Below are 15,826 nucleotides of genomic sequence, written 5' to 3'. Positions count from 1 at the left end.
TTCTTCTGCCCCTTTCCGATCGTCTATGCAACTGCAACACTGATCCAGATTCCTTGGCTAGAAATCCGCCTCGACAACAACTCCTACCTTGGTTTTTCCCTGTTAGTTGTTTTGACCATAATACCCCACCAACTTCACTCTCGCAAACTGCCCACAGCTTCCTTCGCCCCAGCATCTGAAGGATTGAGCCTCTTGGCTCTGCGCAATCCCGGCACCGGCAAAAGAACTCCCTCAGCCAACTGCGTTAGCCCTTTTGGCCTTTGTGTGGCTTTGCGTGAGCCTGTTTCTGCCCTCCTTAGCCTTTGCGTTGGCCTCTCTCTGGCTCGGACTGATGACGCAGTCCCTCTGCATCAACCCTTCCTCTGTTGCTTTCTACAAGGATCAACTCTATCACTCGTGATAGCTGAATCTACTGCAAATGCTCTGCTCAGCTGATGCCTTCAACTTTCCTGTAATCTGCAACCATGCTCTGATACCATGTTGAATTTTCTAAGTCTATCGGTTAAAAAATTAATCTCTATTCTGTTGGTTTATTTCTTCTACTTGTAAATTCTGAACAAGTTATTTAAAGCATTTAAATACTGAAATAAACACAATACAATCACAACATTTACAGATCAACAACTGAAAGAAAACAAACACACAAGTGACACCCTTATTTTTGGACAAATGTCCTCGGAAAAACCCAATGCGGGAAAACCGGTGCAATGATTCTGAGGGTTTATTATTATGCAGTATTTCCTTGAGTACAATTGGGTGCCTAACTAGCTCACTCGACAAAGAAAAATACACCGCAGCAATACCTCTCTATTCGGAAACAAGTATTCAAAAAACCTGTCCCATGAAATCCTTTCCAGCGACTTTGAAGCTCTATGCTAGCCCTTCTGGCCTTTGCATCAGCCCTTTGAGGCACTGCGTAGCCTCTGGGACCCTTTGCATCACTCCTATAGCCCTTAGCGTGAATGACGCAGTCCCTCTGGCCTCTGTGCTGTCTCTGCGTGGCCTGCTCTGGCTGCTGCCTCTCGCTCACTACTTCTGCGCTGGTCTCTTGGCATTGTCTCTGCCTCTCTGCCCAGTACTCACTACCCCTCGTTGTTGATCACTAACTCGACTTTGTTTAGCAACCCCGCCCTAGAAAATTGAATGACTGATCACTCTGGTGTATTCTCCAATTGACCCTCAAGCCTCTTCTTATACTTTTCTCGTTGGTCCTTCAACGGCCGAGATTAAATCTCCAATCAACGACTAAGATTAGATTTGGCTTGATCCATCGCTTTTGGAACCTTCTAACCCAATTTTTTATTAATACCCATTAATATTTTATTTTTCCTAAGTTTAGACTTAGGAACTCCATTAAAAATATTAATTATTTTAATAACTCCCAAACCGGGTACAATCTGTCCAAACCATTTTTGGGTCTTGGAGATCTCATGTGCTTTAGCCTCTCCACCAATTTTCATGGCTAGAGCACATCCGATGCTACCCTAAATCAACACTCCCTCTTAGCGAGCATTGTGCTCTAGTAATACTCCACACTGAGCATCACTCTGATTATCTGGCACCGATACCTGTGCTAATGCTAGGCCTCCGTGCCCAACATCCTTTGCACTGCTGCATCCTGTATTGCTACCCATGGCTCTGCCACTGCCACTGCTACATCTGTACAACATCTCCTCTGCATCTGTGCTGCTGCTAGTCCTTCTTCGCAGCTCTGCATCTGCACTGTAGCCCTCTCTCCTCATGCTGCCTATAGCACTACCATTGTTACTGTAGAAATTTTGAATAATATGACACATATTCAATGGAGATTATCCTGATCATGTACTATTGCGGAATACATACACAATACATAAGCTCCTCTACGTTGATCATCAATTTACAGAAGCAGAAACATTCACAGGCGCACATAGAAGCATCAATCAAACTCATTAACACAATATGTATCCCGGGGAAAGCATCTCGCTAAAAACCCCAACTATCTGTATATTATATTGATTGAATCATGTAACATTACAAAGTACAATGCTTATCACAAGCAATCTAGTACCAGCTCCACCTGTTACACACAATACACCTCAAATCTGATCTCCAAATCTATTCCACTGCTTGCCTGCCTCCACTGCTCAATACCTGCTCAAGAACTAATGAGAATGGCTTCCCAAACTTGTATTTCACCTCAAATAATCACTCACACTTTGTTGGACGTGAGCAAAGGCTACAATACTGGGCAAATACGTGAGCAAACTCATTGGCATACTCAATCCCTTGATTGTGCAAGATCTGGTGCACAACTATAGTCACAACTGATAGCAATCTGATTCTCTACCACCTGTCCCTGTTGAACTGAACATGCACTGACATGCAACTGAGTTAACTGATGTATTCATTAGTTGCATCATGAGTTAATAATTAGTTTAACAACGCATCATTAGTCTATCTGCAGTTAGACTAACTACAACCAGTTTAACAAAGCTAAACTGAACACAACTCCATCAACTGCACCTCCAGTCCACTAAACTCAACTCACTTGAGTTCTAACTGAAGTCCTGCATGCAAATATTAGTCATCCCATAGGTAACCACGTATTTCCCTCTCGGATCTGCATGTACCACATCCGTAGCTCATCCTGAAGTGCTCCAAGAGAATAAGATCAAGTTTATAGTCCAAATATTATTATGAGACAATAATATTTGACTTTTCTATTTTTGACAGCCAGTCTAAAAATAGACTTTGATCACTCACACTGTGATCACTCACACTTTCATCAAAAATAGAAGTCCATCTATTTTTCCCAACTTGACCAATCATCCATAAACAACAACCTGCAATCCATAGACATGATCCATATGTCTAAAAATAGACTTGCGCCAAAAATAGCCTGCGGGCCCACTTAGTGAAGGCGACTCTTTTCACTAAGCTCCATCATCTTGTTGCACTCTCAACAAGCATTTCTTGTTGCACACTTTTCAACAGTTACTGCTACACTGCAACTTAGTTACTGAGACGATGGTAACTGATCTACCCAACGACAGACATCTTTGTCAGGCTAGAAGCCCTCCTGATGTTGAAGCTCTCTATGTTGCCTTTGCGCTGCTGCAACAACTTTGTGCCTCCCTGCACTGCTGCAACCTCCTATGTGCCTTTCGCACCACTGCATCCACCACTGCGCTACTACAAATCCCTGCACTCTAGCATTCTCTGCCACTTCATCCACATTTGCTTCTACCGACATCCGCCATCCTGCTACTGTCTCTCAGGGCTCCCATAGTCGGATATGATCCAAGAGTTTGGTTACCTCAAGGATCCTGCCCCACATCTCCTGTAGTCCTCTTGACTACAGCTCGATGTATCCCCACCTCTTCTCTAGAGGTCCACGAGCACTCATGGCACAATCGTCATCATCGTCTACCTCCTCCGCCTTAGCTGGCGCTGCCTCAGAGTCAAAAGCCTCTCCTTTATTCTTCTTCCTAGGACATTGGGTTGCATAATGGCCTAGCTCCCCACAGTTGAAGCACTTTATCTTGGAGATGTCCTTCTTCCTCTTCCCTTGCTTCCCCGCAGATTCTAGAGCTGCATCCTCTTCCTCCTCTTTCTTGACTCGAGCTCCTTTGCCACTACTTCCAGCCTTGGTCAGCCGTCTGATCTCTTGTTGGCGAAGAGCTGCCCATAATTCTTCCCATCCTAGAAGATTCGCTCTGCCCAAATTGCTTTGGACGAATGTCTCTCACTCCTCGGAGACTGTGTTCAGGGCAGTCCTCACCATTAACTCCTGATCCGGTGTGGCCCCTATGGAAGTCAGTTGGTCCAGAATCTCCTGCAACCTGCTGAGGAACTGATCTATATGCTCCCCCTTCTACACTGATATGACCCCAACTGATTCTCCAATAGCGTCTTCCTTTACACTGAAGTGCCTTGATACAATGTCGTCAAGGTATCCCACATTTCATTTGCCATATTCTTCTCGGCAATATGCTGAACCACATGATCCTTGACCCCATCAAGGATTATGCACATTGCCTTGGCCATCGCATCCTCATACTTTTCGTTATCAGCTGGGTCGACCGATATAGCCACGATTCTCAAGGTGAAGGCCTTATTGCGATGTCAATCCAGAACAGACAGGATCCTGGCCTTCCAAATGACAAGGTTGGATGCTCCGTCCAATCTGTCCTGATCCCTCAGTTTGTTCATTGCCATCTCTACTCTTCTTTTCGACTCCTCTGAGTCTCTACTTCCCTCGAAGTTCTCTCTTCGAATTCCTCTGAGTCTCTACTTCCCTCCTGGAAGTTCTCTTCTGCCAACAGTTGAATCGTACCTCTCCGATCCCCTTTGCTCCTGCAACATTGATCTGGATTTCTTGGCTAGAAATCTGCCCAGGTAGTGACTCCCTCTACCTTGGTTTCGTCCCGTTAGGTACTGTTTTGTTTTGACAGCAATAGCACCCCACCAGCTTCACACTCCACAATCTTCCCACAACTTCCTATGCCCCAACAACTGAAGAAACTGAGCCTCTTGGCTATGCGCAATCCCGGCAAGGCTGAATCACTCTCCTGGCCAACTGCGTCACTCCTATCTGGCTAAGTAGGATGACGTGGCTCCTCGTGAGCCTCTTCTTACTTCCTCTGCCTTTGTGCTGGCCTCTCTCTGGCTCGAAATGATGATGCAGGCCCTCTGCTGCTTTCTGCCTAGGAACAACTTTTGTCTCTCAGGATAGCGGTTTCTGCTGCAAATTCTTTGATTCAGCTGGTGCCTTCAGCTCTCCTATGATCTGCAATGCTCCGATACCACGTTGAAATTTCTAAGTCTAACAGAATTTTTCCTGCACTATCTGGTTTATTATACATACTTGTTCAATTACTGAACAAGTTATTTAACCATATAAATATTGAAATAAACACAATGCAGTCTCAACCATCTACAGAGCATCAGCTAAAAGAAATAGACAAACACACAAGGGACAACGTTATTTTTGAATAATCGTCCTTGGAAAAACCCAACTTGGGAAAACCAGTGCAACAATTCTGAGGGTTTTATTATTAAGCAGCTTTTATTGTGTACAACTGGGTGCCAAATTGGCTCACTCGACAGAGAAATCAATCTAGCAGTAATGCCTGTCTTCGAAAGCAGATATTCGGAAAGTCTGCTTCACGAAACTCTCTCCAACACCTCTCTAAGCCTCTGCATCAGCCCTCTTGGCCTCTGCGTCAGTCTACAGATGCTCTACGCTGGCTCTCTAGCCCTCTGCGTCTGCCTCTGCACTGGTCTTTCGACACTATCTATACCTCTCTGCTATGCACTCACTACCCCTCGTTGCAACTCTGGTCACTAGTTTGATTTCTCTCAGCAAACCCTACTCCAAAAAAACAAACTGACTGATCAACTTGGTGTTTCTCCAACTGACCCTCAATCCTCCTCTTATACTTTTTCTGCTGAGTCTTCAACGACCGAGATTAAATCTCTAATCAATGACTAAGATTAGATTTGGCTTGATCCACGTCATTTAGAACCTTTTAACCCAGTTTTATATTAATACCCATTAATATTTTTATTTCCTAAGTTTATACTTAGGAACCCATTAAAAATATTAATTATTTTAATATCTCTCTACCTGGACTTAGGAACCCATTAAAAATATTAATTATTTTAAAATCTCTCTCACTGGGTAGAATTTCCCCAAACCATTTTTGGGTCTTGGAGATCTCATGTGCTTTAGCTTCTTCACTAATTTTCATGGCTAGAGCACATCCGATGCTACCCCAAATCAACAGGGCCAATCTGAGCCCACGCAAGCCTAACACAGAGCCAGAAGGGCCATCCCAAAAGCAGTAGTTGCCCTCACGCAGAGAGCCGAAACTACCGGAACAACCGGGAAGGTTGACGAAGTAGGCAGAAGAGACAACGCAGAGCTGACGCAAAGCTTGTAAGGCTGATGCAGGGCCAACGCAAAGGTAGTCGAGGTTAGTTAGTTTTGCTGTCGGATCAACCGAAATCTGCCAGGTGAAGTGAGGTAAAACTCACTCAGTTTTCCGCCATTGTATTTTCTCTGACACTGGATTGCCGGGAGGGCATCCAACATTGTATTCAAAATTAATGCTTAATAATAGAAAACCCTCATAGTTGCTGCACTAGTTTTCCCACATTGGGTTTTTCCGAGGACTATTTTATCCAAAAATAGTTGTGTCCTATGTATCTTGCTCTTTGATCAATTTTCTGTTTCATGTAATCAAATTTAAAGTAGCGTAGGCTGCAGAAGTAATTTACTTCAGTACTTAGAAAATAACTTGATAATGTATATTAAAATCAAGTAGGAGAAGTAAATTTGGTTTTGTTGCAGTAGGGGTTCCTTGGACTAGGAATTTTCACACAGGACACATGGACTGAAAGGACTATGGAGCACTAAATCAACAAGTAGGTCAAGTGTTGTATTGTTCAGGGTAGATTGATTGTCGAAGGATAGACACCAAACCCTAGTTTGTATTCTTGTATCAATGGATGTATGAGGAACACTATCTCTGGGACGGTAGCCCTAAACAGTGGTATTATAGTTTTTTAATACAAATGAAGTTGGGTAATTGAAAAAATATAAAAATTTGTCTATTTTGTGCAGTAGTTGACTTACTATTGTGTATATTCCACTGCGCAAAGTAGTTTGTTGTGGCATTTGGATTGGTACTTGTTGAAATACTGAGAGGGGGGTGAATCAATATTTCTTTCAATTGTTATAATTAATGCCAGTTAAGATTCTTCACAATTACAATCAGAAAATAAATAATAGGAATTTTATTAGGAACAAATGAGGACACCAATCCTCTTTTTACAATAGTTTGAGTATAATAATGTTTGAGGGGTTCAACCCTTCAATTCATCAAGCTCCAACCTGTTTCCAACCTCCAACTTGAGCTTTATGAGGCTCCAACCTCCAGGTCTCCAACCCCATCTTTCTCAAGGCTCCAACCCTTCAACTCTTTAAGAAATAGAGTGCATTAAAGACTTACTTCAACAACTGATCATCTTCTCCACAAGACTGCTTCAGATTTCCAATTTGCCCATTGTCCAAGATCTTCAAGCTCTTGTACAAGCCTCCAAGTTCACTGCTCTAGGTTTCCAATACTTCACTGTCCAAATATGCTCCAAGACTCCTAATACTCCACTGTCCAAGAAACTTCATTGCTCCTCCACAGATCCAAACACCGATGCTTAGCATTGTTCCTCAAATCTGAATTCTTTTAGGTGCAGATACAAGCTCTCTTCAACAGGACACTGATTTGAGCTTAATACAGTGGAGATGCCAACCAATTTTTGAGCCTCCACAGGATTGGACTGCAATCCGAGTTCTACACCAGTGTAACAAGTCCGAGTGACTGTGTAAGGTTTGATCCTAGCCTCCAAGTAGTTGCATCGCAGATGCCTATCACACACTTGTCTGTAGGTCCTTGTTTGAGCCCTCCACAGGTGGCTGTAATAGGTGTGAGGTCTGTTCCAAAGGTGGCTATGAATCCGAGCTTATTCGAGCCTTTTACAAGCTTGTCAATCTGAGCTACCTTAGATATATATACACACAGGTTCGAGTTCCTAGTTTGAGGTTTGTCCGAGCTCTATCCAAGGTGTAAACAATGACCTGAGCTTGTCACAACTTCTCCAATAGTCAAGCCTTATCAAGGTCCAGCCTTTCACAAGTAGTTGTCACAGGTTCGAGTTTTGTAGTATAGTCCGAGGGTATGTATGACTGTTCTCTAGCATTGAGCAATAGGACTATTCTCCCATAGACAAACAATTCTGGACTTGACTATCTTGAGCTATTTACCCTGCAATTTCGAGTTGCAGTGAGCCTCCAAAAGATGACAGGTTTGAGGTCTCAAGATAACCCAATCAGATTTAACCCTAAACACTTCCTCCTTGGCCTCCTTAGTTCACGAGTAGTGAACTCTTCTTGCTGTGTTATTCACCCAATCAGATTTAACCCTAAACACTTCCTCCTTGGTCTCCTTAGTTCACGAGTAGTGAACTCTTCTTGCTGTGTTATTCTCCTGTGATTATCTTCACCGAATGATGGATTGAAATGAAGTGTTTTGACTTGTATTTATACTGATTTCGACCTTCAATGAAGAGACCTGTCTGTTGGCCATGGATCCGACATATACAGGTAGGCTTAGGTCGGCTAGGGTAAGGAATATATTTATATCATCTTAAAAAATCATTTTCTCACAGACTAGGAGTTAGAGGGTGACTGATAGCTCGTTAGAAAGGGAAAATTATCCTCTACAAGTTGGTGAAAGAGGCATTTTAAGATGATGTCTCAAAATGTTAATAAAAGTATTTTTCTTTATGACTGTTCTTCATTAGGGCTGCAAGTGTGACTTTCAACAATCATCCATGTCATCATTATCTTCATCAATGCTCATATTGACATCAATGACAATTATTGACCAACAATCTCCCCCTTTGTCATTGATGGAAATATTCTCTCTTTCTTCCAACATTTTCTCCCCCTTTGACATCAATGGCAAATAGGGTGTACAAGTACTCCCCCTATCAAGTAGCTTCTTGTCATGCTGCCCCCCCTGTCATGGTGCTCCTACCCCTGTCAATGTGTTGTCTTAATGTGATGCAAGAGCAATGACCCCCATCTTTTGGCGAAGATATTCAAATGCTTCTCGTGGTAGGGGTTTTATGAAAATATCTGCAATTTGTTCCCTTGTATTGACGTATTCCAAACTGATGTTTTGTTATGCAACTTGTTCTCAGAGAAAACGGTATTTCATTGGAATATGTTGTCTTTGAGTGCATTACTAAATTCTTTGAAAGACTGATGGCGCTGGTGTTGTCACAATAAATAATGATAGGTTGATTTGTTTCTATGTTGACATCTTTCAGTGCTTCCTTCATCCACAATATTTGTGTACAACAATTTGTAGCAACGATGTATGCGGCTTCACCTGTGGAGAGAGATATAGAAGATTGTTTTTTGCTGAGCCAAGACACAAGACAATCTCCCATGAAGAATGCATTTCCGCTAGTACTTTTTCGATTGTCTACACTTCTAGCCCAATCAACATCGGTGTAAGCGGTTGGTAAGAGTTGTGCTTTTGGGATACCATAGGCCAAAAATAGGAGTACCTTTCAAATATTTCAGAGTTCTTTTCACAACCAACAAATGGGATTCCTTAGGCGCTGATTGAAATCTTGCCACCATTCCTACTGCCTGCATAATATGGGGTTGTGAAGCAGTTAAGTATAGAAGAGCTCCAATTATTGACCTGTAAAGAGTTGCATCTATTGAAGGGGATTCGTCATCTTTGCTTAGTTTGCAATCTGTAGTCATCGGTGTGCTCATAGGAGCACATTATTCCATCCCATATCTCTTAAGCATGTATTTAAGATATTTTGCTTGGGATATGAACATACCTGCTTTAGTTTGAACTACTTGTAATCCAAGGAAGTAAGATAATTCAGCAATCATAGACATCTCGAATTCCTTCAACATGTTTTGAGCAAATTCATGAATCATCTCATCATTATTGTTGGCAAAAATCAGATCATCAACATATACAAGAGTGACTAGCAATTTATCCTTGTCTATCTTCATGTAGAGATTACTTCCTGCCACCCCCTTTTTGAAACTTTGTTGTTGTAGATAATGATCCAATCTTGCATACCAAGCTCTAGGAGGAGGTTGTTTCAATCCATATAATGCCTTTTTTAACTTACATATGAAGTCTTTTCCTTTTGCTAGATCAAACCCTTTCGGTTTCTCCATGTAGACTTCTTCCTTTAGGTCACCATTCAGAAACGCTGATTTCACGTCGATTTGATAGACTTTGAAACCTTTTGAACAAGCAAATGCCAAAAACATTCTTATAGCTTCTAGTCGAGCTACCGTGGGCAAAAGTTTCTTCAAAGTCAAGTCCTTCAATTTGTGAGTATCTTTTACAAACAAGCCTTGCATTATTTCTGATGTTCTGTCCATGTTTGTACATTTTGTTTTTGAACACTCACTTGGTTCCAATAATATTTTTATCTTTTGGACGAGGTACAAGTTCCCATGTTTCATTCTTTTTGATTTGAAACATTTCTTCTTCCATAGCATTCACCCAATGAGGGTCCTTACTAGCTTGAGCAAAGTTTTCTGGTTCTACCATGGATAGTAAGGCAACATCATCTGTTCTTGGTGTATCTGTCATCTTTCTTTAGGTTTCTATTCCATGATCTGCATTCCCAATAGTCTGTTCTTCCGGATAGTGTTTTTGAACAAATTTCACTTTCGATGGAGTTTGAGATGGTTCCTTTTGACTTTCTTGATCCTTTTTTTCCTTTGTTGCATCTTCTTTAGATTCTTCAAGAATATATTTTTCTTCACAGATTTCAATTTCCTTTTCTGGAAGCGCCTTGTCAATCTTCACATCAATGCTTTCTACTATCTTTCGTAGTCGATTATTGTAGCATTTGTATGCTTTGCTCCTTGTAGAATATCCAAGAAATATTCCTTCATCAACACGAGAATCAAACTTGCCTGGTGAGTCATCATTGATCTTCATAAAGCATTTACTTCCAAAAATTCTAAAATAATTTACTGAAGCAGGTCTTCCTTTCCATAATTCGTATGGAGTTTTGTCATTATTTGGTCTTAGTTGGGCTCTATTCAAGGTATACACTGCCGCCCCAACTGCTTCTCTTCAAAGCTTGGCTTGCAAATCCGCTGCTATAACATTGTTCTTGCCATTTCTTGCACAATTCTGTTTCTTCTTTCCACAACTACATTTTGTTTAGGAGTTCTAGCTATGGAAAGTTCTCTTTTGATTCCATGTATTTCACAGAAATCATTGAATTCTTTTCAAGTAAGTTCTCCTCCTCTATCTGTTCTAAGACACTTGATTTTTAATTCTTTTTCATTTTTCCACAAGAGCTTTGAAATTCTTAAAACATTCAAAAGCTTTCAATTTAAACTTTATAAAGAATACCCACATCATTCTAATATAGTCATCTACAAATAGAGAAAAGTACCTTTCACCTTGTAGTGCTGGAGTTCTGGTTGGTCCACATAAATCTGCATGTATGATCTCCAAAGGTTTTGATTTTGAGAATTCCTCAGTCTTGAAGCAACTTCTAGTTTGCTTTCCATGTTGGCATTGTTGATTTCTGGTAGCATTGGATGTGCTCTAAGTCTCAAATTTTGCAAGGAGGCTTAGAAACATGTATTCCAAAGAACCCAGAAATCGTTTCGGGAAATTCCACCCAGAAACAATGGTATTAAACTAATTAATTATTTTTAATGGGACCCTAAGTCTAAACTTAGGAAAGTAAAATAGTTGAAGGGTATTAATATAAACTGTGGGTGTAACTTCTAGAAGAAGACGAGGATCAAGCATAAATGGTCTTAGCCATTGATTAGCTTCTAATCTGGGCTGTTGAATGTCAACGAGGAGATTATTTAAGGAGGCTTGAGGGTCACTTGAAAAACACACAGAGAGAGTTTAGAGAACCGATTTTTTGAAGCAAAGCAGCTGTTGGGAGATTTTCGATAGTGAGTTTTTGTAGTGAGGGGCAGGGATAGTTGGGTTGGAGTATCTTCTCCAGGACCTAGGATCAACAACAGAGAGGCAGAGAGACACCAGGAGGAGGCAACATAGACCCAGGAGGGGTTGACGCTGGGCCAGAAGGGCCCACGGAGCGCTGATGCAGAGCCAGAAGGGCTCACGCAAAAGCAGCGCAGTCTTCCAATGAAGAAATCTGAAATTTGCCGGGGAGCTGAGATTTTTGAGCCGGGAGGGCTGGAAACTGCTCCAGAGGGCAGAGATTTCCCAGTTAGGCTGACACAAAGCCTATTGAGGATGACGCATGGAAAATGCAGAGATAGTCGAGGACAGTTGGTTCAGCTGTTGGAAGAGCCGAAATTGCCAAGTAGAGTGAGGTAATCTCACTAAGTTTTTCTGCCATTTTATTTTCTTTGTAACTAGATTGTTGAGAGGGCATCCATAGTTGTATTCAGAAACTATTGCTTAATAATATACAACCCTCAGAGTTGTTGCACCGGTTTTCCCACATTGGGTTTTTTCGGGGACATTTGTCCAAAAAATATTGTGTCACTTGCGCATATTTCTTTATTTGTTCTGTTCTTGTTTTGGGCAAATTAATTAATTAAGTGAAGGTTGCAGTGTGAGCTTCGATATTTGTTGTACAAAACAATAAATAATTTGTTTCAGTATTTAACATATAGGAGAAGTTTAAACATTTGTTGCAGTAGGTGATTCAGGTGGGATTCTCTAATTTTCACATGGTATCAGAGCATTGCAGGTGAAGCAAGAAAGAACAGTACCAGAGACCCAGCGCTGAGCAGAAGAAGGAGATCGAAAAGATGCAGGAGGCAACAGTTCGAAACCCCAGAGGGTTTGCGCAGTCCTAGCCGGAGGCTGATTTTTGAGGCAGTCTCTCTATGAGTGAGTCGACAGAGAGGAAGGACTCCTAGTTCGAAAGTTTGCTGGGGCAGAGGGAGCAGCGCTAAAGCCTTAGTGTGAGAAGAAGCTCGTGGGATGCAATTTTTATTTTTTTTTGCAAGCAATTTGCTGGGCAGAAAATCGTTAGAAGAGAGAGGAGAAGCACAGTTGAGGGAATTTCTTTCTCAGAAAATTCCTAGGCAAGGAATTCGTTTTCTCATTGGCTGCACAACAACAATGAGAAGCAGAGAGGTGATTTTTGACATTTGTGGCAGAGATGGCAACCAGTGGCTTCAGGGATCAGGATAGGTTGGATGGAGCATCCAACTATGTCATCTGGAAGGCAAGGATGTCATTCCTTCTAGATGCCCTCAAGACATATGTCAACAACGTGGTGGTTGAACCAACAGATCCAGATCCGCTGAGGGAGTACCAAGCTGAGATGACGAAGGCAAAAAGAATGATCCTCGTTGGAGTGAAGGATCATGTGGTCTTTCACATCGCTAGTAGAGGGACTGCTAAGGAGATGTGGGACGCATTATCTACGTTATATCAGGGATCTTCCGAGCAACGGAAGATGTACTTAGAGCAGAAGCAGAGATCTGCTCAGATGCAGAAAAAGGAGCGTGTGGATCCATTCCTCATGAAGCTTCAGGAGGCCTGTGACGAATTGTTTGTTGCGGGGCATACACCTTGTTGACCACTACTGGTCAACTACCCATGCAGTACACCCCCTTTTTCTTTGCAAGAAAGGGGCAGCACCTGATCAGCGTATCCGTGCCATCCAGCAGTCGTCAGCAGCGTGATCATTTCAGTTGTAAACCCAGTCTGCATGTATGAATTGTAAATAATCTAAGCAGATCAGAGTCATGTATGTAAAACTGCCTAGGTGGACCTAACTTTCTATGATAATCTATGTCCCGGAAGGTTTTTCGTCTCACCGATCCATGGATCGGCAGAGTTTTCCTTCAAACCTGACCCCAAAGCCGGGATGGATTTTGTCATTAGAACTTTAGGAAAATCCTAGTGTGTTAAATCTGCTGGATTATAGTTGTGTCGCAGAACTGGGTGTTTTGTGAGGGTCTGTATTAAATGGGTTTGTCCCTTAAGATGTAATTTTGTAAAAGTCATGATGTAATGTGTCCTGAGGGTCGAGAAATGTTTTAAATCCCCTCATGAGTCCTAAGTCCTAGGTCCTAGGTGATGTTTCCGAAAGCTTAGTTCAGTGATCCATTTTAAATGAATTAAAAAAAACTAAAAAAATGAATAAAAATAATAAAATAATAAAAAATTAAAAAATGAAGCAAAAACCCTAACTAATAAAATAATAATATTTTAAGTTAATAAATCGACGGATGAGATCAAGAGATGTCTTGATCCTCATCAACGGTCGAGATCATTTCTACATGGATCACTCGAACTAGCCGTTAGGATCATTTCCTTCATATAGGGTCTTAGGGGGTCATTTCAAGGCATCTGATCTGTGAGTCTGTACTGAAAAAGCTCTCTTGTAATCTGATTTCTAGTTAAATAAAGAAGACTTTGGGGTCCAAATCGTGTTGGTGTTACTCTCTGGAATTGCTGTGAGATCTTTAATTTTCTGCATATTTCAGTTTTCAGCCATTAATCATAGCTTGTTTTTAGAGTAGTGTGAGCACAGGTATCTTGTTCACCTGCTAGGGTTTGAGGGCTGCTAGGGTTTCTGAAATAATGGCAGGTATCTCCATTATTTCCTGAGATCTAGCAGCATTCTCTCTCTCTTTGCTGATGGTTGCTTGAGATGTGCAGGAAAACCTTTCTGAAGGAAATTGTGGGCGTTTGGGGAAGTTCTAGGCTGAACCAGCCGACTCCCACTGGCTTTTCTATGCAGAGCCCGGCTGATTGTTCCCTGGGTTAATCATTCAAAGTTTCTTTTCTGTTTTACATTGAGAGATTTTCTTTTTGTTCACAGTGAAGTTCAAAATTTCTGATATATTGAAAACATTACTGCAATTGCTGCTAAATCTGGCTGTTAAGGGGCCAAATCTGTAAATTATTAGCTGAGCTAGGGTTTTCAAGATTCTGCCTTTTTTACAATTTTTTCATTAGGGTTTTCAGTTTTGGTTTTATGTACATATTACTTGTGGGGTGATCTGGTCTATTTCAAGTTGCAGGGTTTCTCAAGCATCCAAGGTTTCATCAGAGCTGTCTGCCGCTCAGGGGATCAAGCTTCCTGCAAAGCATTTGCTGCTGCATGAACCAGCCAGAACCATTTATGGGATAATAATGAAAGAAAAATATTGATCCGTTTTATAAATCACTGCTGGGGGACTTATGTTTCAGGACAAACGCCGGACGCATCGCAGAAAGGAGACAAAACTATGTATAATGTGCAAAGACGTAGCGTGAAGCCATTCGTCTCTTTCTTGCTCAGTCAACAGAAGGAAATAGTATGATCTTCTCTATATCAGATCTGAGTACCCAGGTGCTTGCTGCCGCTGTCGAATCTGGCCGCCAAATTGATTCATTGTTTATGTGCTTGTGCATCCATCCTTTGTTGAGCCAAGGTTTCAAGACCATATCCCATCAGCAACACACGCTCCTCGCTCATGCAAAGGTTCTTCAGTCCTCAGCGTGAATGAACGCCGGATTTGTGGTGCGTTCTGAAACGCAGGTCATCACATTAAACCAGCAAGAGGAGCCACGGTTTCCAGGCATCGAAAAAAATCAAATGAGGTAAGTTCTGAAACGAGTTGAATCTCTGCCTGTCGAGAGCCCTTAACTCGCTTTCGATTTCTGCTGATGGATATCGTAATGATCAGCTAATGCGTATTGATATAATGGTAATGCGTTTTCCGACGGCTAGGGTTCCTCTGCTCCCTTTCCCGATCAGTTGCGTCGTTTTTCTTTTCTGTCTGCGTGAGTTATATGTGCGGACCAGTGAACTCAATTTTTTTGGTTTACGCTTTGGTTATTCGATTTGATGCGTTGTGGTTTCTCATATGTTACAGCATACGTTAGCATAGTTTTGGGTTCACGTTTCAATTCAACATGAAAGCGTATTCGACTTGTATTTGGTTTGAGTATTTTGATAGCCTAGCGTAATGTTGTAGATTTTAATGTGTTTTACATAGTTACGTTTTTAGTTTTTTAGATTTTGATTTAGTTTTTTTTAGATTATAGTTTAGGTTTGTATATTCACATAATTTATTTTTTTAGATTTTAATAGTTACTTTATTTTTAGTTTTAATTTTTTAGGATTTTAAAATTTGTAAAAAATAAAAAATATATATATATAAAATAAAAAATGAAAAAATATATTTTAGTTTTATTTTTAATGGTTAGAATTTAGTTTTAGATTTTTTCCTTTTTTGATTTTTATAATATAAAAAATAAAAATAAAAAGGTTTAGGTTT

At 41.1% G+C, this 15,826-nt stretch overlaps 1 protein-coding gene across 9 annotated transcripts in view; it reads right to left on the bottom strand.

Annotated features, from left to right (window-relative positions):
- LOC149254501 (DNA mismatch repair protein PMS1-like) overlaps positions 1-15,826 on the bottom strand; it is a 422,021-nt gene that overhangs the window by 38,688 nt on the left and 367,507 nt on the right. The window lies entirely within an intron of this gene.

The sequence above is a fragment of the Pinus tabuliformis genome, chromosome 7 (assembly GCF_031772625.1).
Source record: "Pinus tabuliformis cultivar Carrire ecotype Pingquan chromosome 7, CPIR1, whole genome shotgun sequence".
In the NCBI taxonomy this organism is placed as follows: Eukaryota; Viridiplantae; Streptophyta; class Pinopsida; order Pinales; family Pinaceae; genus Pinus; species Pinus tabuliformis.
This window is presented reverse-complemented; position numbering and strand designations above follow the sequence as displayed.